Here is a 24,523-nt window from a genome sequence, read left to right on the forward strand (position 1 = left end):
TGCCCCTGGTCACACCACAAAGATGGGTGGGGGGGAGAGGGCAGCAGCCATATGCCCTGGCTATGGTGGGTATCCCTGTCCATCACCCATACTGTGCTGTGGGGTCACCACTGTGCCACATACACATCATTTCAGAAAACATGGTCCCTGCCCCGATTTGTTCCTCACCACATAAGTATCACTAATGTAGTGTCACAGCGAGCTGATATAATGCTATCTACTGGAGTCACTGGACTCTTGGATCATTTGAGGATTACCTGTTCTGTTAATTCCCTCTGGGGCACCTCGCATTGACCACTATTGGAAGACAGGATACTGGGCTAGATGGATCTTTGGTCTGACCCAGTATGGCCGTTCTTATGTTCTTATTTAGGAAGGCCTGCTGGACAATGATTTCATCCTGCTCTGTTAGAACTAACTTTTGGAGAAAAGATGGGTATGATTTTCAGTTCATTTTAAGAGAAGATCTGAATATTGAAAAAGTTGCAGCTCATTTTGGTACTTTACCAAACACATTTTCTCTGGCAACAAGGATATATTATAGGGGTGGGCAAACTTTTTGGCCTGAGGGCTGCATCTGGGTGGGGAAAGTGTATGCAGGGCCATGAATGTAGGGCTAGGGCTGGGGCAGGGAGTTGGGGTGTGGGAGGGAGTGCAGGGTGTGGGAGGGGGTTCGGTGTGCAGGAAGGAGCTCAGGGCAAGGGGTTGGGGTGAAGAAGGGGTACAGGGGGCTCAGGGAAGGCGGTTGGGGCTCAGGGCAGGAGGTTAGGGGGCTCAGGGCAGGGGCGCAGGAGCAGTTCGGGGTGCGGGCTCCGGCCCAGCGCCACTTACCTCGAGTGGCTCTCGAGTGGCTCCAGGGTGGCAGCAGCATGCAGCGGGGCTAAGACAGACTCCCTGCCTGCCTTGGCCCTGTGCCACTCCTGGAAGTGACCAGCATGTCTAGCAGTGGCTCCTGGGGGTGGCGTGGGGCAGGCAGCTCTGCCACACATTGCCCTCGCCTGTGGGTACCACCCCCCAAAGCTCCCATTGGCCGCAGTTCCCCATTCCCAGCCAATGGTAGCTGTGGGGGGCGGTGCCTGCAGGCAAGGGCAACGCACAGAGCCTTCTGCCCACCCTCCCCCAGGGGCTGCAGGGACATAGTGCCGACCCCTTCTGGGAGCGGCGTGGGCCAGGGCAGGCAGGGAGCCTGCCTTAGCCCCACAGCACTATGGGGCTGGCAATCCCATGGGCCAGATTGAAAGCCCTGATCATAGAATCATAGAATATTAGGGTTGGAAGGGACCTCATTCACACATCTAAACTACACTAATAAGATTACAGCAGGGTTTTGCAAAAATGAAGGTTGCAGCAAACTTTTACAAAATGAAGTGAGCATTTTAAAATGGAGTTTGGGACAAGTTAAAATGGAGTTTGAGTTACAGTATGGACAAGTGTAAGGAATGGCAAACAGTGAACAGAAGTTACAATATAGACAAGTATAATGAATGACAAAAAGTGAGCAGAAGTTACAATGTTGAAACAGTGTAAGTTTCAGCGATTTAAGCAGCAATTGGATTGAAAGTGAAATTCAATTAACCAGTTATTGGGGTAATCAGTTTTATGAATGAATGTTGTTTCATTCATAAAACTTTGCTTATGAAGTTATATTAATGAAGTGAACAATTAAAAACAATTTCATTGATCAGTTCTACAGTAGAAGCAAGACTAGGTTGTTTCCAGATTCTACCTCACCTCTACTAAAATGTGTGAACTAAATTATTATGTTCACATTATGTCATGGACATCGAAATGTAACTCTGTATGAGGAATATGTAGTTGCCTAATATGTCACTCGCCCTGTGTATGCCAAAAAGTGAGAATATTTTCTGTGAAGAACTTTAATTAAAATAGTTGTTTTATTTTTAAGGAGCACTTAGGACTTCTGTCAATCATTCATTCTTTGCCAGTTCTCATTTCTTGCATGGCACAAAGGCTTCTGTAAAGTGGCAGTGCTCTTACCACGGCCTGGCTTCAGCTTCCAGCCTGGCCAGCGCGTGGGGCCCCAGGGAGAAGCAGGGACGGGGTCATAGTTCCAGCACCAGCAGTATGCCCACTTCTACACAGGTTCCAGCACTCCTGTGGGGCCCCCAAATAGGCATCAGCCACATGGTCCTGTGCATTCATCTGCCACTCTCCGGGTTGTACAATGGATTGTTACATGAGTCTGATCTGTGTAAACACCTGGCTGGGGAGGAGTCACTCTCTATCTGATCACTCACTGTCCTGCTGTGCGGTGGAGCTGAAGGTCATGATCACAGTTCACTATATACACAAACACATATATTCATAACAAGAGTCTGTTTACATACCTCATGTTTAGTAACATTACAAGCTTTCATAAAAGACCTTACTCAACATATGTTTGATAGCACAGTACCACTGTATACAATCAGCTGATTCAATTGCTTATTTTTGGGGGTTCAAACCCCCTGTTCTCGCTTTGGGGTGCTGGTTGTCACAGCTGTATTATTTTTTCCACAAAACCCTCTCCTTCCAAATGCTGGGAGCAACCACAGCCAAGAGAAATCCTTGGCAGGGAAACTCCATGGCTGGTGTCTGCCCTGAAAAGAAGGGGGTGCCCTAGAAGCCGCAGTAGCTCCAGGGGTGCACAGATGGCCACAGACACCTGTAGATCCCCTAGGGAATCTGGGGATATGCCAGATTGTGGAAAGGCCCTTCTGCATCTTCTGTGGGGAGGCAAAATGCACCATGCTGACGGAATGATGTAGGGGAATTTCCATGAGATTTCCTCCCCCAGAGTCTTCCCTTGCAGGTTTTTCCACATGAGAAGAATAGTTCCACCCATTGTAACTGGTACTGTCTCTGCAAAGAGTGCAATGATGGAAGGATGCAGTAAATGTATTAGACACAAAATACTGATACACAAAAATAAAAACAAACAAAAAGGCTAAATCTTTATATGTCCACCAACTGATGGATATGATATTAGGGCCAAAAGAGCTGAGAGCCCCAAATAAAGTTAATGCCCCATTCTTATTCTTTATTTAAATGTTACCCCAACACAGCTTCACTTGTGATGCCCATGCATTTCCTCAGAACAGTCATATACACCCTCCTGGTTCTCTTGGTCAAGTTTTCCCATGAATTTAAGAACTGTCATCCTTATCCTACCCTTTACATTTTCCCAGCAGAAATTAAGCAAGATTCCCACATCCTTTGACCTGGCAACTGGGTATGATTTCAAAACATAGTTAGCTATGTTACATCTGGTTAGCTCTCGTTTGTATCACATTATCTGAAACGGCTGATAGGGTTTACCAGTGTTTGGGTCTGGTAAAAATGTTCTCCAAAGAGTTTACAGCTGTGAGTCATTGTCACCAGACCATAAACGTCCCCAGCACAATTATTTCACCACTCTTGTGCAATAATTAGCCATTTTAATCTGAGTGCTTTCAATTCTATTGCTTTTAAATCTGACTTTAAGAGCTGATCTTTATTCAGCTTTTCCCAGCTGCTGTCCCTCCTTTCACCAATAAAATTAGAGCTGGAGCTGGCTGGTATACAGGACCATCCTCACCCATATGCAAACTACGCAGCTCCTTAGGGCACCAGGAGATTGGGACTTCTCCCTGCTCCGCCTCTTCCCAGAAGCCCCTGCCCCTGCTCCGCCCCACCTCTTCCCACCCCTGCACCATCCCAGCCCCGCCCCCACTCCACCCTTTCCCCTGAGCTTTATCCTGGGGGACTGCAGCATGGGTCAGGCATGCCCTGCACTCACTGGGCGGCAGGAAATGGAGCGACCTAGCCCCAGCCCACTCTGCACCGCCAGTGAGTGCTGGGGGCGGTTCCCCCCTGCCCCCCCAAACGGAGGCGTGGGGCCAGCCCCCCCACCTCAGAGGCCTGAGGCCAGCCCCCCTCCCCCCCACAAGGGGGCTGCGTAGGGCACCAAAATGTCTAGGGACAGCCCTGCTGGTATAATTTCACTCTTATACCACTTGCAGCTGCTTTTTTAAAAATGTAATTTTTAGTGCTCATCCAAGGTGTCAGACTAATGGTCCTGGAGAATGAAACCATCTGGATAATGACAGGACAGGGCAAGTAGGGCAGCAGCAGCGTGGACTTCTCCATGCTGCCCTACAAATGTGATTTAGATTTGGAACTTGGGGAAGAATGATAATGCAGCTATGAACTTTAGCCAATAGAGGGCAACATGATTACGCACAATAGTCCGGTTTCAATAGTCCGAAGCACATCTGACAAGGATGTCCTTGAGGAACATAAGCACACATCCAAACTATGCTGAAGGAATGCTATTGGTTACACAGTCTGTCATACTACAAAAATTGTTCAGATGTGTCTGATAACAACACCAGTAGGAAGCATCAATGCAAAGGCTGAAACTCCATCCTCCTGCTACACCATTGTGCTCAGGTAGTGAAGTATATATGTGACATGGAATCACCAATTCTAATTCTCTTCACTTTTGCTGATTTGAGTCATACTGTTAACACTGCATAAGCCATCAAAGTATTGTAAGGTACTGATTTGCTTAAAGAGAGAGATAGAATTTGCCACACTGCATCAGACCATTCTTTATCTAGTCCAGTGGTCATCAACTTTTTCCATATTGTGATACCATGTTAAAAAAGAAAAAAGGTTCCAGGCCCTCCTCTCAGGTAGCCATGAAGAAAGTGAGAGTGGTCAAAACTCCCTTGGACATGTTCTTGGCCCCCAGGTTGAGTACCTATGACATAGTCTGGCATTCTGCTTCTGGCAGCGCCTAGTATCTGAAACTTTAGCGGAAGCATCAGTTGCTCTGTGTCGTAAAAGGGGAGCAGGGGACACTTCTCTTCAGAAGCACAGGTTTGATTTATCATCTTGAATCTGTGAGGTGGAAGGGAGGAAGGCGCTCTACCTCCAATGACTCAGCTCTTCCCACCTAGAAATATTCACCACTACCAACCAAGTTGTAATAATAATAGTGACTAGCTCTGCATGCCAGAATATCATTCACTGTATATAGTGTATCATTAAATAAAATAATAATTGTTTGCAGTGTTGTAGCCATGTTGGTCCCAGGATATGAGACGAGTTGGGTGAGGTAATATCTTTTATTGAACTCCATTTTGTATTACGTGTCGAACACATGTTGTCTAATCTTTCCTGAGGGCAGGTTATTGTACTCCATTCCAGACAGTTTCCCTACCTGGGAAAGTTGCTTGACACCTTGTCGAAGGACTGTCATGGAGAAGCCATCCAGACTGCAATCTAGGATCATTGACTTTGTCTCTCAACTGCTGACCTATGCTGGAACAATGTTTTTTCTACACAGGGGCCCACAGGTGGGGCAAGCGTGACAAAGCCGGGGGGGAGCTGGAGAATCTCTGGGGAGCACTTGGCAAAAGAGACAGAGACTCTACTTAAGAGTGGGGTGCTGCTCTGAGTGGGGAGCCAACCATCACCACACACATGAAGGCCTTGCAGGACAGAGGGGGCAGGATGGACTCTGCTCATCCTGAAACATTGACAAGCCTTGGACTCACAGAAGGGGTGAGATCAGAGTAGGGGAGGCTGCATCTCAGGACTTCTGTTGTTTTCAAAGATCTGTAACTCTTGAGTGCTTAAGAGTAAAGGCTCTGATTAAGAAATTCCTTTGCTAAGCCTGTGTTCCTTGCATTCCTGCCATGTTGTCCCTGAAAGGATTAAACTAGAAGCCCAGAGGGCCTGCAGCCTAGGTGGGGCTCTGGGGAACCACATGTAAGTAAGTGGAATGGTTTAAAGGTCTCAGACATTGAGTTGAGGAGCAGCTGGGCAGCAGCACTCCACATCGGAAGGTATAAGGTGATGAGTCACTCCTGTGCGAGGCTCCAGCCAATCCACAAGCCAGAAACTGGTCTGGCAACTCTTAGGGAAGGTATATAAACCCCACAGGAGGAACAGCAGCTCAATCTGCTAAATGTCACCCAAGGACTTGGAACTCTCTTCTGCCTGACAGTGGCCACAGGCTCCCTAAGCCTTAGCCTGCTCCAGCCCTGCTCTTGGTCTTGCTCTAACTCTAGCTCTAGCCCTGTTCCTAGTCCTGGCCCAGACTTGCTTTCACTCCAGCCTCACCCAAACCCTGGTCTGGACACCTGATTACAGCTCTGACCCCCTTGCTCCAACCACTAGGCCCCATGGCCATGGCTCTGTTGGGGACACTGGGGCATGGCCACTAGGTAACTCGAGGGGATGGAAGACCACGAGTGTCGATGAAGCCCCCTCGCACTAGGCCCAGGTGTCCTCGGCCCCCCCTCCCGCCTGGAGGCACTCGCAGCAGCTCTGCGTACGAGGCCCAAGTGTCCTTGGCTCTCCCGCCTGGAGGCACACACAGCAGTTCTGCTGAGAATCTGCAACAATATGCTGCAGAGTCAGACTGCCTGAAACTAAGCAAGGCCAAACAGGGCAGATATGGAAGAACAATGCTGAATAAAGCAGCTTTATGTATAGTTTAACAAATGATACAGAGAACCAGGGAACTAGCTGGGAACTGGATTGGCTGGCTATATGGATACTTGGGGCAGCTTGCTATTGGATAAGTATGCTGGGAAAAAGGATGTATAAAAGCCTGTGTAACTTCCTGCTCTGTGTACAGGATTTGAGATTCAAATCTCCCTGTACCTATCTGAAGCTTCAAATAAACTGCTTCTCCACCCCATTGTGATTATTGGGTGTAGCACACCGGGTAACGAACCAACTCAAGCTGTTGTTCAGCCTCTCGGCACTGGGTGCCGGCAACAGCTCCAACCAGTAGGCCCGACCATCCCCATCACTGTTTCTGACAGCAGGAAGGGCATCAGAAAAGAGGTCTGTGCCTGAGACTATCCCTTAGGGACTCAAAGCTAGAAAGAGTGATTAGACTCTACCCAGACCCAGTGAGCTTAGAAGCACATGGGACCCAACAACTGGGTCCATTCACAGAGGACTGGTGACTACACAGAGTCAGGTTGTGACAAGGAAATTGAAGATCACATTGGCTGGAAAATGGGGAAACTTGATTTAAGCAATGCTGTTCACCCTCACCTCATCTCCTCTCTACCTGAATCAGAAGAGGAGAAAGCTGACCCAAAATGGAACAAATTTTTGTAGTTGTTATCATTTGAATAATTATATTAGATTCACAGAGAGTTGGATTAAATACAACTGAATTTTTATTTTATTTACTCATGTTTCTCATAGTCCACTGAAAAATGCTTAATGTGCATATATGATATACCAGAGCTGGTCAAAAAAATGCCAAATATTTTTCACAGTAAATTTTGAAAAAAAGTATGTTTTTAATTTCCCATTAAAGTTTAGTTTCTCAATTTTATACCAAACCAAAACTGAAATATTTTTGGTTTTCAAAAAAACATTGAAGAAAAAGCTTTGGGTTTAGTACAAAATTTGTGTTGAAAACCAAAAATAAGTACTGTGTTGCAAACCAAAAAAACCATTTTGTGCTGAAAATCAAAAACAAGAAGTTTTCTATTTTCAGATTGTTGTGGTGGTTTTTGTTTTTATTTTTTGTCAAAAAATCTGGAAAATCTCCATCAAAATGAAAATTTCCTACACAAATTTCCCCTTTGGTCAAAAAAGCCATTTTTTGGTCCAAAAATGTTTTGATGAAAAAATGTCAGCAACTCTCCCCTATGCATTATTTGATCTATGCTTCCAAAGCCTGGTTGACAGTTCAGAGAAGGTAGCATCCTCTCTGGCCATGGAAAGGTAACACCAATCTTCAGGTCACATGCTGTGATAATCATCTTTTCACAACCTTAGCTAGAAATTCTGTGATGAAGAGAGAAGAGAGAAAGAACTTTTAAACCCAAAATCTGTCTCATTTTAAGTGCTGAGATAGAAATGTTCTGAAGTAACAAACTCCCAGTGTTAGACCATCCATTTTTTATGATGTTCAAAGTTCTCACTACCAGATAATATTATCACCGAGCTTTGAGTTTTCTCAATGATAATAGTTATAATAAATAAAGTATGTTGTCTTTGTGTTATACCAATAAATTAAAAACCAGCAGGATCTTATTAAAGGGAAAAAAGGCAAAATACCACATTTATTGTGAATACAGAAAGAATCATAGTAAGCAGTTAGTTATAGTTATAACATTCCATTCAATCTCATATCTATTCACACATTCATTCATACAAACACACACACACAGGTTCTGCAAGCTGTTATCATAGTTACCAGCCTTAGAGTTGCTCATGCCAAGCCACTGGCCAGGTGGCCTGGACATGAGGAGGGAGCAGGGCCTTGTCAGATGCTCATCTGATGCTCCTGGAAGTTGGTTTGCAGAATCAGACCCCAAAGTTCTCACTTTTTAAGGTCTATTTTTATAGGAATTTCTTCCTATGCCAGTCTATGGGAATTGCTTCATCATGCTGTTGCTGAATCAACCAGTAGACAGCACATTCCTGACGGCTCCGTGCTGCTAGATGTTATCTTGTTCTTTGGTTCTCCCATTCTTGAGGCTGTTGGGTGGATTCCAGTCTGCCCTCCGGGGGTCCTCTGGTTATTTCCACTTGACGCCTTCTTCAGCCGATGGACACTGGATTCTTAGGCTGGCACCTCCCTGATCATTCAGTTATTATCCACACCAAGCATCCATCCACATACATCCTCTCTCTCTATTTTAATCACAATTGTTAATACAACAAAAGGGCGGGGAGTCTCTGGGTGCTGGTTCTGTTGTTAGAGTATTCCTTTGGGTCTCTCTCTCTGTGAATTGCTTTGAGAACAGACTCTGTCTTAGAATGTACTAACACAATTAGCAGCTTGCAAGTTTCACACATAGAGGGAGAGAAACAGTACCAAAAACCAAGAGACCTCTTAATTAGTAATACCCTGGAATTTAAACTATGGGGAATCAAACTCATTTGTGATTTTAATACAGAACTTCTTTAATATGATCCAACATTTGTCTTAGGTCACCTTTTAATACTGTAATATTAACAACGTGGATACTCCACCATGGCAGTGGGGAGCACAGGCTACTGGCTGCATGGAGCTGGAAGAGCACCCTGCCCTCCCATCCTGGGACACGGACTCGGTGAAGAGGATGCATCCAACCCTGAAACAGCACAAGGGCTGGGTCTGCCCCAGAAACACCATGGGGTGCACCAATGCCAGGTGCACCAATACAGTAAGCAAAAGAGTCTCACACACATGTCCAGTCCTGGCCCCCAATCTACGTGTGGGGCAAAGAGGCTCAGCCCAGCAGGATCCAAGTGTGGACGGTTTAGTGTAGGGGGATCCAGGTGTGGAGTGAGAGGGTTCTTTGTGGGGCAATCTGGGTGTGGGCAGCTCAGTGCGGGGGCCAGGTGCATGGGAGATCTGGATGCACAGGAGCTCACTGAGAGGTTCCAGGTGCAGGGGGAATGGTACTCTGCAGAGGGGTCCAGGTGAAGGTGGTTGGGGCTCAGCTGGGTCAGTCTGGGAGATGGGGCTCAGCGGGGAGTCTGGGTGCAGAGGGGTTTCCGGATGCAGGGGGTGAGGCTTGGTGGGGTAGGGATTCAGGTGTGGGGACTCAGTCGTGGGGAGGTTCTAGGTGCCGTGGGGTATGAGGCCCAGCGGGGGGGCTCTGGGTATGGGGCGGTCCAGATGCACGGGGGTTGGGCAGACAGGGGAGCAGCTTCCCATACGGTGACCCTTCCCTCCGTGGCTGAGGAGTGATGGGTGCAGGAATCGGGGGAGGGTGCAGAGCAGAGGTGATTTCTGTGGGGGTGTCTGACTCAGCCCTGGCTGCTCCTTGCAGGGAAAGAGCAAGTCTTGTCCTCCTCAGCTGAGCCTAGTGCAGGGTAGAAGCCACTGGCCAAGGCATCGCCACCCCACCCCGCTCCCCCGCCAGACAATTTACCTCTCCACTAGCTGCTCCAGGTGCCTGAAATAACATGCCCACGCTGCTGGAGAGGGGTGCATGACTGCTCTTGCGGCTTCCCTTTCCTTCCTCGTCATTTTATGTGGGAAAGCAAAGAAATCTGTGGGGGACATGAATTCTGCATGCATGCAGTGGTGGTGAATTCTGCATCCATGCAGTGGAATTTCCCCAGGAGCAATTCTTATGGTCCTGTGGAAAACAAGGTAATTAAGGTGAAGTTTCCTCTCAAAAACTAAGGCCTGGTCTACATTAAAAGTTAGTTCAACCAAGTTGTGCACTTGTCTACCTCAAAGTTTGTCTCCTGTTGATGTAAGTGACCCTTTATAGCAACACAATACATCAGCTTCCTGAGCGATCCAGAGCCATGGTCACCCTACTAAGGTTGATGCAGTGCAAGTATAGACACTGTATTACGTGTGTCGACCCTAACTGTCCTACAGCAGCTGTCCCACAAGGTTCCCGCTGGGTGCATTTATTCCATCTCCAAACCCGAATTACAGGCACTTTAGAGCAGTGGTTTTCAACCTTTCCAGACTACTGTACCCCTCTCAGGAGTCTGATTTGTCCTGCGTACCCCCAAGTTTCACCTCACTTAAAAACTAATGGCATACAAAATCAGACATAAAAATACAAAAGTCACAGCACACTATTACTGAAAAAGTGCTTACTTTCTCATTTTTATCATATAATTATAAAATAAATCAATTGGAATATAAATATTGTACTTACATTTTAGGGTAGACTATATAGATCAGTATAAACAAGTCATATGAAACTTTGCTGGGGCTGCTGTGGTATGGGACCCCAGGCATTTGCCCCATTTGTTCCCTCTAATGCTGGCCCTGTCTTTTGCATGCAGAAAACCAGTTATTGTGGCACAGGTAGGCCATGGAGTTTTAAGAGCATGTTGGGGTATCATCAGAAAGAAAAGGTTGAGAACCCCTGGTGTAAATCATTACTTCTACCACTCCATGCTGGACAACTAGGAAAACAATAGCTACACACACGGTGACCTGTGAAAACCACAGGTCAGTGTATATGTAGCCACATCCTACATTACTGTAGGTTTTAGATACACGGACAAAAATGTTTGCTAGTTATTTCCATATGTAGTTAGCATTATAAAACATGGCTCACCATGTTACAATGTCGATAAAAGTTTTTTAACCTTGTGTGTTTGTTTGCAGTTCAGTGTAGTTGCCTGTTTCTGTGCACACAATAAAGTTCTACTTCTGGAAAATGAGAACATCTTTTATTGCTTTTCATCAAGCATCACAAAATATATAGTGAGAGCGGCACGGATCCACCCATATTTAATCTCAGTAAGTATACACGTGAGACACTATTTCATATAAGCACCAGACAATGCTACTGTGGCTGACTGTTAAGATGTTTTTTAAGGCCTCTGTCAGCCACATAGCTCCACGGTTGGCTCTTCTAATAACCCTTGTGTCTGGCTATTCAAAGTCAACAAACAGTCAGTCCACCTGGCTCCCTGGTGGGAAATTTTTCTCCTTCGCCTCACAGATATTCACAGTACACAAGCAGCTATAACCCTGAGAGTATTTTTCTTGATGAGATCCAATCTAGTGAGTAAAACACCACCAGTGTCCCTTCAATCTACCACAAGCACATTCAACAATCATTCTGCACCTGCTGAGCTAGTAGCTAAATCTTTCCTTGATTCTACCAGTGTATGGCTTCCTGAGAAGTAAGGGCTAGTATGGGTCCCCCAGGATCACTACTGGCATTTCAATATTGCCAGTGATAATCTGTTGTTGGGGAAGAATGTCCCCGCTTTTTGAATAGCCCTGCGTTCTTAAAGGTGTGAGCACTACGCACCTTCCCTGACAAGCCCCCATTGATATCTATGAAGCATCCTTCATGATCAACTAGCACTTGCACAGCCATGGAAAAGTATCCCTTCCCATTGATGCACTCAGCAGCAAGATGGACTGGTTCCAGAATAGGGATCTGAGTGCCATCTATTGCCCCAAATAGCAATGGGAACCCCATTGCTGCCAAGCCATCCATGATGTCTTATATATAAGAGAGAGTTGGAGTTCTATGTAGGAGGAGACACTTGGATGACAATGGCCCCTACTGTGGATTTTCCACCTCCAAAATGATTGCCCACTAACCAATAGCAACCCAGCACTGCACGCTCCCAGAGCATGATCGCCACTCGCTTCTCTGCTGTCAAAGTCTCTCTCATTTTGGTATCCCTGAGCTCAGCACACAGGTTCAGAAACGTAGCCTTTTCCATCTGAAAGTTCTGCTCATCATTCCAAACCTGCATTACAATGTGATCCCACCAAACAATGCTTGTTTCTCCGGCTCAGAAGCAGTGATCCACCATGTAGACTGCCCTGTGAAAGCCAGCAGCAACCTGGCATATTTTTTCACTATGATCATCAGCGTCCAGTTATTGTGCTTGAACATCTCTGCATCTTCCACATCGCAATCCCAGTTATAGTAGTACTTGTTCAAGCACTGCAAATAGTGGGAATTGTGCTTCCTGTATTTGCAACTCTCCTAATACTTGTGCTGACCTCTGCAGGGGCCCATGCATCTGTCAGAGAGACGGCAGACACAGAAAAGCACTGCATAGGACTGTGGGAGTTTTTTTAAAAGGTGTTAAAATTATGGGATGTGGAAAGTATTATGGGATGAAGAAAGTGGGCATGGTGGGAACTTGATCTCTAGGTTCCAGAAATCTCTGGGTGATTTGCTCGTATCCCACAAAACACTGAAAATGTTCCACAAGGTTATGAGCTGGACAACAGTATGGGGCACATCGAGACACCTGTCTGTGATGAACCACATTTTTACATCGATGCACCACTCCTGGTGAGTATGCAGCGTGCCCACGCAAGCATCTAAATGTGCATGTGCTCAAGCAGTATACAAAATTTGGCACCTGCACATGGAAGTAATTTGCATTGACCAAGCTTTGTAGTGGAGACAGCCAAAGTAGATGATTTCCATTTACTTACCAGGTAGTTATAATGTAATAAATTAGGGTAACGTTTCTCTGTGTTCCTCAATTATAAATCCATTGAAGTCAATGGATTTACTCTAGATTTACAATTGTGTAATGTTAACACTGAAGTCAATAGATTTATTCCGGAGTTAAACCTATTTAACTGGAGGCAGATTTGAGGCTTCATGCGAACAGTCATGCTTATTGTGCAAGAGCCTATACCTCTAATGTGGTGAAACACTGGAATGTGTTACCTAGGGAGGTGGTAGAATCTCCTTCCTTGGAAGTTTTTAAGGTCAGGCTTGACAAAGCCTTGGCTGGGATGATTTGATTGGGGATTGGTCCTGCTTTGAGCAGGGGGTTGGACTAGATGACCTCCTGAGGTCCCTTCCAACCCTGATATTCTGTGATTCTATGATTCTATGATTCTAATCAGGCAAGCTACAAAGCACCTCCCTGAAGGATTGTAATTGCCCTTAATTCCCATTGACTTCAACAGGAGTTGAGGCCACTCAACACTTTGTGGGATCAAGCCTTAAATAAGTACTGATAGCTATGGCACTCGTAGCGGTATAAATCTAAGGTATTTATGTAACATAACAGTGAATAGTAAAGGCATTAACACATGTACTAATAAGGCTATTTTTGTTTATCGAATATCCAGAATGATCTATAACTAACACTTAATTAAGGTCAGGGTATCAACAAAGTGTCCTTGTGCATGTAATAAGACTATGAAGGGACAAAGAAAGAGAAGGAAGAAACAAGGGTTAAAACAATTAAAAATAATGAGATTAGCATTACACAGTGATAGGGGACCAGACGTCCCGTTTTTAAAGGGACAGTCCCATATTTAAGCCCTCCTGCAGGTGTCCCGACTTTTTCTTAAAAACGGGCAAATTGTCCCATATTTTCTGTCTCCCCCACATCAGAACTGGAGGGTCCTGCTGCTGGCCAGATCTCTGCTCGCCCACCAGCAGTGAAGGGGGCGTCCAGTGGCCAATGATAGGGGTGAGTGTGCAAGGCTGGTGGTGGGGCAGAGCTGCAGCATGCAGGGCCGGCTACTCCCCCTGCTGGTCCGTCAGCACAGCCCCCACTGTGTGCTGGCTTTTGGCCATCAGGGCCCCACCTCCCGTCCCATTTCTGGCCGGTGCTGGCTGCATGCTGCAGTGGCTGGTAGTGCGGGCAGATACCAGGTGGTGGCCAGTTACATGTCGCCTCTGCTGCCCACCCATCGGCCCTTTACATGCTCCCCCTCTCGCTGTTCTCTCCCTGCTTTGCCCTTTCACACACACACCCAGCCCCGCTGCTTCTTCATATCCCACCCGGCAGGGCACATCCCGCTTCCAGCGCTGTGTGGAGAACCAGCCCCAGTCGGAGCACTCAGCTCACCAACAGCCTGGTCGGCAGCCTCCTTCCTTCCCCCACTGCCTCTGGCTGGGCCAGCACCCCGGGAAAACCCAAGACCCTCTGGCTCAGGGTGCTGGCCAGGAGAAGCCGAGCCGTATATGTGCCAAAGCCCCCGCTGGCACGGGGAAGCCTCTTCGCCCCTCAGCTAAGCTCTGGAGTGGCAGGGAGGAAACAATTTGCAGCCTGTTTGGGCCCCGACCCTGCAGGCTTCAGAGCAGCCCCCCAGTAAGGGGCTTTTAGCACCCTCTTCACCTGCCCCCCCTGCCCTGGGTCCTGCCCCCAGGGAACGCGGGCCTGCTCTGTCCCCTAGGCACCCTCCCCTGCTGAGCCACCTCTCTGTCTGGGTTCGCTGAAGCCCCTGCAGACAGGTTCCCTGGCCCCTGGTGCACAATCATCCTTAGAGCTTAACCCCTTCCTCCCCATGCTGTAGGCAAGGGGCAGGAGGTGGCTGGGTTATGTTGTTGGCCAGGAGCAGCCTGGAGGTGTTAGCTGCCTTTCAATACCATGCAGGCAGGAAGAGACAAGATGCTTAGAGCCACAGTGGGTGGGGGTAGAGGGAGAGATGAGCTCTGCAAAGACATGGGCCATCCCTTCCACCCTCCTCCTCCCCTGCAACTGGAAGCAGCTCCCATCCCTTCCCTCCTGCGCACTGCCAAAAGGCTGCTGCTGCTGGCCACATTCTGGTGTGAACCCGGGCAGAAATCTGGGGTGGGAGGGCATGTGACCCTGTGTGCTCCCCACACGTTGCCTCTGGAAGATGCAGCACTGGGTACCAGGAGAAGTGGGTCTGTCCGGGGGGCCCAGCCAGGTATGGAGGCAGTGGTGGATTAGCCACTGGGCCAACAGGGTCTGTGCCCAGGGACCGTGGTAAATTGGGGGGCCCCGGAAAAACGGGCTCCACCCCAACCCACTTTGCCCACCCAGTGCTCCTGCTGGGGAGTGGAGCTGGGTACAGCGGCTTCCCCCGCTCCCCATCAAGGTCGGAGCATGACAAGTCCCCACACCCCAACCCTGCTCCCTGGCTGGAGCACTGGGCAGACAGAGCAGGGCAAGCCCCTGCGCCCAACCCAACTCCCCAGCTGGAGCACTGGACGGGCAGAGTGGGGCAAGCCCCTGCGACTCAACCCTGCTCCCCTGCTGAAGCACCAGGTGGATGGAGCGGGGCAAGCCTCTGAGCCTCAACCCCCATTTCCCCAGTAGGAGCGGGAGCAGGAGGACTGCAGGCACCCACTTGCTCTGGCCCAGGGGCCCCACAAAACCCTAATCTGCCTTTTCATGGAGGGCAGAGAGAGCCAGGCAGGGAGGGTCGATTCGGTCGGTCATCCCTCCTCTGTGAGAGAGGTGTAGGGGAGTATGTGTGTGTCACCTCTCCTCATGTGAACCCTAAAGCCTTAAAGATAAGAAGGTAAATAAAAAGAATCCAGCTACGCAGTATTTCTTTTTAACAGGGGTTCAGTCAACTTGATGTTAATTTGAACGTTTGTAGTGCATAGTTCTGACTGATTGCAGTTGAACTCACTTGAATACGAGTAATTTTACTGGGTATCCTGTATTCAGCATAGGGAAATATGGTCACCCTATATAGTGAACAAATATGGTAAGTTCTGATACTTCAAGAAAATCTTAGGTAGGACAAGAAGGAAAGATAGGAAGCACCGGAAGGGAAGTCTATGGGAGAAAGAGGGGTGTGAGCAGGGATGGAAGTGAGAGTGGGGATGCCCTTCCATGTGTAAGGAGGAGAATGACAAGGTCATGAAAGTGAAAGCAAGAAGAGGAGACAAAGGGGGCAACAGAGCAGTCAAAGGTGATGAGGGAGGAGACGTGGGCAGGAGTAGAGCTGTGAGGAGCCTTAAAAGTAAGGACAGGGAGTTTGAACTTTGTGAGGGACAGAGAGTTGAGGAGAACAGAGTGATGTGTCTGAGGAGAAGCAGGGGAAGCTTGTTTTAGGTGCTGTATCTTGAATGGGCTGAAGAAAGGGAAGTCAGGGAGCTCAAGCAGGAAGAGGTCACAGTAGTTCAGCCAAGAGAAATCCGTAGCGTGAAGCAGGGTCTGGGTTTAGAAATGTTATAGAGAAAGAAATGGAAAAATTTGGTGAGAGCCTGTGTGTAAGCAGAGAAGAGAGGGAAAGGAGGAGTCAGAAAGAAATCTAAGGTTGTGAGTAAGCTCATTCCTGGTTTTAAAATACAGACATAATGTAGACAATGGATGTCACCCCACATGCAATGCAAAGTACCTTTTCTGTTGTTTTTCTTTCTCCAAAACTTCAAGATGATCTTGACATTGATACTAGACATTCTATTCCTACTGGCAATAAACAGAAAGGGCCACAGAAATAATGACTATTGTAATTCTTCCAAGCTGGGCTACCTTGATACTTCGTTGGCTGTACTAGAGAACGAACGTTAATTATTATCTCTCCTCAAGCAGGATCAATAAATGTAAAACTCTAAAATGTAAACTTCACCTTTCATTTGTGTTACACGCCTACATAAACCCATGCAAAAGCTAATCATAGTTAACATATTAACACGGAGCTGGGGTAGTGGCTGCATGGAAAGTTTTCCTCTGATTTTCAGTCACTCTTGATTTTAATGAGTGAGCAGCATTAGTGAGTCACAAGTGTGGGAGTTACTAGGAGGGGTTGTATAGCCCCTGGGAATTGGTGAGGCTATAGACAAGGTAAAGCTTCCTCAGCTATATCCCTGGGCTGAAACGATACCAAGATAACACACTGATTCACCTCTCACATCAATTTTAGACTGACTTCAGCGGATTAACTTTTGATTTACACCAGTGCAAGTGAGAGGAGAATCAGAATCCAGCTGGAAGCCATATACTCCACTACTTTGTAATACAGTATTGAGTAATCACAGAGATGCACAATCTCCCTTCGATATACCCATGCAGCTTCTCTTGAAGTCAATGGGAGACATGCATACATATCTACCAGCAGAGCTGGGCCCATCAGTTCATGAACATGGCAACGCTGAAGTAGTAGGAGTATTCTATACCGCATAGGTGGGCGCAAGCCCTACCATAGAGAAAGGGCTCAAACCTGGAATTCAGGTTTGGATGCAGAATTCCTCCAAAGTGCAGGAATATTCAGATCCAGCTGTTTGGTTTGTCCCCTCCAACACAATATAATGTTATGGTGCATTGTGTCTTTCATACTAACTGTGTTGCATAATCCTGTACAGGAGGATATAGTACAGGATGTCATTAAGCCACCTTCGCACCACTTCTGATCATGGAAATGAACTGGAGTTCAGACAAACAGAACAATGCCCCAGCCCAGCCCGGCCCTTTTGACATGGGAAATACATGGGTCTTGCACTGGCAGCTGGGATGGGGGCTACATAGGGGCCAGTAAGGCAGCTTTATGCCATCCCAGTTTTCCCTTTCACTATAGTCCCCAGATCTGCCACCTTTAGAACAGCTTTGCCCTGCTGGAGTGGGATAAAGCTGCCCTGAAGTGGGGAAAGATCTGGGCCAGAGAGCGGATGTGGTGGAAAAGTACACAAAAGCTGTTCCAGGTATCAGGACCTGCAGAGCAGAAGGAAAGGACAGAGAGAAGGCTAGTGTTAAATTAGTGACAGGAAGGGGCAGGCTTCTAATTTTTGACAAACATTGCAATGAGTTTAAATGTAAGAAATCCACTCTGGTTTCCCCATTTGACGGGTGATCCCTTCTCTCCTTGTCACTGCCTTAGGGAAATGACAGCAAGTGGACCTAGCGCAGCAAGGAGAGGATTCGTTGGAAAGAGGATGGTCCTGGGTCCCTTAGACCAGCTTCTACAAGAATTAAAAAGAGCCATAAAGGCAAATGTGATGCTGAGTGATGGGGCAGTCCTGCTGTGCAAATTCTCCAGCCTACCTCTGAACACTTAATCCTTCGATGTCAATGATCAGGATTTTCCAAACACAAGGCATCAACATAAAATGCATAGTTGATGCCTGCAAAGGCTCTGGATCCTCACTCCAAAATGCTATGGAAACCCAAACTTTTATTTTCCATTTTCAGTCCTTTCGAGAAACTCATTGACTTGCACTGTAAGTCTAAGGGCCAAGTTCCGCCATCTTTACTCAGAGTGAATATTACCTTACTAAGCAAATAATTCCATGGGTTCAGGGACAATTTACAGAATAAAATACTATTCAGTGTGAGTAAGGGAGGCAGAATCAGGCCCTAAATGAGTGAATAGAATCAATGTATCTGTAAGTAAATTAGGAAACTGCACCTATGGTGTAATGGAATCTGATGATATTTTTAGCTGATTTTGTGGCAATAGTCATTTATGTTATTGCACCTTGCCCATATTCAGACCTGATTCAGGAAGGAACTTAAACATGGGGGGACGGATAGCTCAGTGGTTTGAGCTTTGGCCTGCTAAACCCAGGGTTGTGAGTTCAATCCTTGAGGGGGCCATTTAGGGATCTGGGGCAAAAATTGGGGATTGGTCCTGCTTTGAGCAGGCGGTTGGACTAGATGACCTCCTGAGGTCCTTCCAACCCTGATAGTCTATGATTCTATGGACTTAAGTCCATTGCTATTCAGCAAAGCTTGTAAGCACATACCTCAGTCCCATTGACTACACTGAATAATAATAATCACTGCAGGTTTCACTTCAGTCCTGAGACTGAGGATTGATGTGAATTAGTTGCAGCCTTCAGGATAAGTTTCCAGTGCAGCCAAATCAGCTGAGCAAAGCTGACTGCCCCCTTTTAGGGCTGACAACACTAGAAATAAAGGAAGATTTTATCAAATGCACACCATTCTTTTTACCACTTTGCCTTATATGGATATTTTTGAGGATCACCAGGTGTGTTATTTGCTCATTTGCCTCCCTTGTTTCATAATGGCAGCCATCAGACATGTCCAAGAGGTGAATATAGCTGGACTGCTTGGTAATAGTGACCATACTATAATTAAATTTAACATCCCTGTGGCGGGGAAAACACCACAGCAGCCCAACACTGTAGCATTTAATTTCAGAAAGGGGAACTACACAAAAATGAGGAGGTTAGTTAAACAGAAATTAAAAGGTACAGCGCCAAAAGTGAAACCCTGCAAGCTGCATGGAAATTTTTTAAAGACACTATAATAGAGGCTCAACTTAAATGTATACCCCAAATTAAAAAACATAGTAAGAGAACCAAAAAAGAGCCACTGTGGCTAAACAACAAAGTAAGAGAATCAGAGAGGCAAAAAGGCATCCTTTAAAAAGTGGAAGTTAAATCCTAGTGAAGAAAATAGAAAGGAGCATAAACTCAGGCAAATGAAGTATAAAAATATAATTAGGAAGGCCAAAAAAGAATTTGAAGAACAGCTACCCAAAGACTCAAAAAGTAGTAGTAAAAATTTTTTTAAGTACATCAGAAGCAGGAAGTCAGCCAGTGGGGCCACTGGACAATCAAGATGCTAAAGGAGCACTCAAGGACGATAAGGCCATTGCAGAGAAACTAAATGAATTCACGGTTGAGGATGTGAGGGAGATTTCCAAACCTGAGCCACTCTTTTTAGGTGACAAATCTGAGGAACTGTCCCAGATTGAGGTGTCATTAGAGGAGGTTTTGGAACAAATTGATAAACTAAACAGTAATCAGACACCAGGACCAGATGGTATTCACCCAAGAGTTCTGAAGGAACTCAAATGTGAAATTGCAGGACTACTACCTGTAGTCTGTAACCCATCATTTAAATCAGCTTCTGTACCAAATGACTGGAGGATAGCTAATGTGACGCCAATTTTTAAAAAGGGCTCCAGAGGTGAACCTGGCAATTACAGGTCGTTAAGCCTGACTTCAGTACTGGGCAAACTAGTTGAAACTATAATAAAGAACAAAATTGTCAGACACAAGGGTCTTGGCTACACTTGCAAGTTAGAGCACATTAAATCAGCCCCAGGCGCCCTAACTGTTGACCCATCCACACTGGCAAGGCACTTACAGCACCTGGATTCTGCAGCTGGGGCACTCCTGGTAATCCACCTCCATGAGAAGCATAACGCCCGGGCATCAGTGTGAACAAGGTGTTGCATTACTGCGCTGTGATCGGCCTCCAGAAATGTCCCATAATCCCCTGAAGTCAAGTAGCCACTCTTGTTATTGTTTTGAATTCGGCTGTAGGAATGCAGATATCCCCTTTCAAAGCTCTGTTTCTGACAGCTGGCATGCTTATCTGCTTTGGGACAAAGCAACCATTACTGTGGAATGCTGCTTGCTGTAAGTGTGTGAGAGAGAGAGGCGGAGGGGAAGGGGATCTGCTGAACTTACAAGACAGCATGCTGACATGCTCTCAGCCCCCCAAAAACCCACTCTCTCTCCCCCCACATACACACACACACTCCCTGTCACACTCCACCCCTCACCCTCACACACACCATTTGAAAAGCACGTTGCAGCCACTTGAACGCTGGGATAGCTACCACAATGCACTGCTCTCTGTGGCGTTGCAAGAGCTGCTAATGTGACCACGCCAGTGTGCTTGAATCTGACAGTGTAAACACACGGCAGCATTTTCCCTGTTGCGGTCTCCAAAAGCTGGTTTAACTCCCAGCTCTCTGCATCTGCAAGTGTAGCCATGCCCACAGATAAACAGAATTTGTTGGGGGAAGAGTCAAAATGGTTTTTGTAAAGGGAAATCATGCCTCACCAATCTACTTGAATCTTCGAGGGGCTAACAAGCGTGTGGACAAGGGGGATACACGGGATATAGTGTATTTAGATTTTCAGAAAGCCCTTGACAAGGTCCCTCACCAAAGGCTCTTAAGCAAAGTAAGCTGTCATGGGATAAGAGGGAAGGTTCTCTCATGGATTGGTAATTGGTTAAAAGATAGGAAACAAAGGGTAGGAATAAATGGTCAGTTTTCAGAATGGAGAGAGGTAAATAGTGGTGTCCCGCAGGGGTCTGTACTGGGACCAGTCCTATTCAATATATTCATAAATGATCTGGAAAAAGGGATAAACAGTGAGGTGGCAAAATTTGCAGATGATACAAAACTACTCAAGATAGTTAAGTCCCAGGCAGACTGCGAAGAGCTACGAAAGTATCTCTCAAAACTGGGTGTCTGGGCAACAAAATGGCAGATGAAATTCAATGTTGATAAATGCAAAGTAATTCATATTGGAAAACATAATCCCAACTATACATATAAAATGATGGGGTCTAAATTAGCTGTTACCACTCAAGAAAGAAATCTTGGAGTCATTGTGGATAGTTCTCTGAAAACATCCACTCAATGTGCAGTGGCAGTCCAAAAAGCAAACAGAATGTTGGGAATCATTAAGAAAGGGATAGATAATAAGACAGAAAATATCATATTGCCTCTATATAAATCCATGGTACGCCCACATCTTGAATACTGCGTGCAAATGTGGTCGCCCCATCTCAAAAAAGATATGTTGGACTTGGAAAATGTTCAGAAAAGGTCAACAAAAATGATTAGGGGTACAGAACAGCTGCCATATGGGGAGAGAATAATAAGACTGGGACTTTTCAGCTTGGAAAAGAGACGATTAAGGGGGGATATGATCGAGGTCTATAAAATCATGGCTGATGTGGAGAAAGTAAATAAGGAAGTGTTATTTACTTCTTCTCATAACTCAAGAACTAGGGGTCACCAAATGAAATTAATAGGCAGCAGGTTTAAAACAAACAAAAGGAAGTATTTCTTCACACAACGCACAGTCAATCTGTGGAACTCCTTGCCAGAGGATGTTGTGAAGGCCAAGACTATAACAGGGTTCAAAAAAGAACTAGATAAGTTCCTGGAGGATAGGTCCATCAATGGCTATTAGCCAAGATGGGCAGGGATGGTGTCCCTAGCCTCTGTTTGCCAGAAGCTGGGAATGGGTGATGGGATGGATCACTTGATGATTCCCTGTTCTGTTCATTCCCTCTGGGGCACCTGGCATTGGCCACTGTTGGAAGACAGGATACTGGGCTAGATGGACCTTTCGTCTAACCCAATATGGCTGTTCTTATGTTCTCATTATTTAGCTCTGGGTGCACTTTGCCATATATTTGTAAATGACCATGTTGTAACTCTGCACCCATTTTCTATGATCAGAGCATATTTATCCCTACACAATTTTAAAATAATTTTTCTCACTCCTACTGAGGGGAGAGGAGGCAGCTCTGCACCTCCAGAAGAGGCCCAGCCCCTGGCAGGATTGCGGCCATGCACTGGCACTCTGCTACAACCAGAAATCTCATTCACTTTGATGTCCTGAAAGAGAAGTTATGAAGGCTTATTTCAAAGCTCATGATAATCACTTTTGCTTTGAACCTAATTTCTGCTGCTGAGCTGGGAATTCACAGTATACAAGGGAAATCTGGCAAGTGTGCTTGGATATTCATGTATTCACACACATTGGAACTACGATTACAGCACAGATAGGTAAAGTTCTCTCGACTTTATCTTTGATTACCAGGATTTCATTCATCTTTCCACAACCTCCTTACTGCTAGAGACTCCTTTCTCCCTGCTACCCAATTAACACTCCATTAAACTACATACCCACAGTGGCTTTAACCTCAGACTACAACACTGCAACCATTAAATCTCTACAGTTCATACTGTTGAACAAAGTACAATTGATATTTTCAGAGTATCAGCTTGGGAGGCTATCACCTCAAAAAGTTAACATAGGAATAGCCATACAGGATCAGACCAGGCTCCATCTACTCCAGCAGCCAATCTCCAATAGTAGCCAGATGCTTTGGAGGAAGGTGCATAGTGGCAGATGTGGGATATTCTGCCCCTTTGGAGATCTTTTCCTAACCCTTAATAGTAAGAGATTGGTTTAAACCCTGAAGCATGAGGTTTTATACCCCTTTCAAAACGCTTTCTGTAGCACTATTATTACACACCAAAACACTTCATCAAAAGAACACCACAAGGTTACAAAGTCAAGCACTTAAATGCTAGGAAATACCTGTGCAACTTTAATTCAACCTCTTCGTGAATATAACTTTGTGATACTGTCTTGAATTATTTGACCACATGCAATATTTTCCACAGGATCATTGCCTCATTCAATGAACAGGACAGAAGTATAATTAAAGGCTGCGTCATAGTGCGCAGAAGGGAGGCCATTTTAAGATTAACCTGAATTTCTGGCATTTCCTAATTTTTGAGGGCTTGATTTTGCAACCTTTGCATCAGCTGGACCCTTTAGATCTACCTCTTAGATCTCTGAGCTAACAGAGTAACTGATAGCAGTAGGAGGTTGTCATCCTCTGTGTGGACCAGCATGAGAGGAGTGGGACACTTTGACAGTGGGTTTCACAGATATGTGCTGACAGCAGAGGAATGGAGAGACTCAAGAATCTTGGGTTCCATTCCAGGCTCTGGAGGGGAGTGTGCTCTACTGTGCATAGACTCTTCTGCCTGTTCCCTTACCAAACTTGATCCCTTCCGCCACATCTGCTCCAACGTATCCCTGTCCTAGTCCTGTCTCTTCCTCACCCCTGGCTCCTCATCCCAATCCCATTCACCTAGCCAGTCCCAGCCTCCACTCCTCAGGCTTTTCATCCCACTCCTAATCCCTTGCCCAGCCAGTCCTAGTCTCCCCCTCCTGACTCCTTATCTGTCTCCTCACCCTATCAGCCTCCAGTCATTACCCTCTTCCTTCAATTCTGGTCTTCTCACTGATTCCCAGTCTCAGTCTTCCTCCCTACGCTCCTCATTTAATCTCAGTCTCCACCCATCACCTCCTCCCAGGCTCCTTGTCCCGAACCCCACCCTCACTGGTTCCTTGTCCCAGTCCCCTTGCCAAGTCAGTCCCTCCACCCTGGCTCCCAGCTATAATTGCTCTCTCCCCTTTCCCTCTCCCCCATGCTCCTTGTCCCAATCTATTTCTTCTTCCCCTTCCTTCTCCTGGCTCTTGCCCTCCTCTCCACCCCCCATCTTGCATTTGAGCCAGATGGTGGCATTGTCCACAGTGATTGAGAAAGGAGGAAAGGGGAGATATTGGGGAGAAGATTAAGAGCTCTGTTTTAGCCATGTTGAGCTTGACCTGATGGCTAGACATCCACAAGGGGATATCAGAGAGACAATCTGATATTTTAGTTTGGACAAAAGGAGACAGGTCCGGAGTCAAGAGATAAATCTGTGAGTTGTCACCACAGAAAACATATTTTTCCCTAGCCTTGTTCTCAGGAATGTCTGCACTGTTTTAGCTGAAACTTTAAAATAAATATTTATCAGCCTTAGGCAGAT

This window comes from Chelonia mydas, chromosome 1 (genome assembly GCF_015237465.2).
Source record: "Chelonia mydas isolate rCheMyd1 chromosome 1, rCheMyd1.pri.v2, whole genome shotgun sequence".
In the NCBI taxonomy this organism is placed as follows: domain Eukaryota; kingdom Metazoa; phylum Chordata; order Testudines; family Cheloniidae; genus Chelonia; species Chelonia mydas.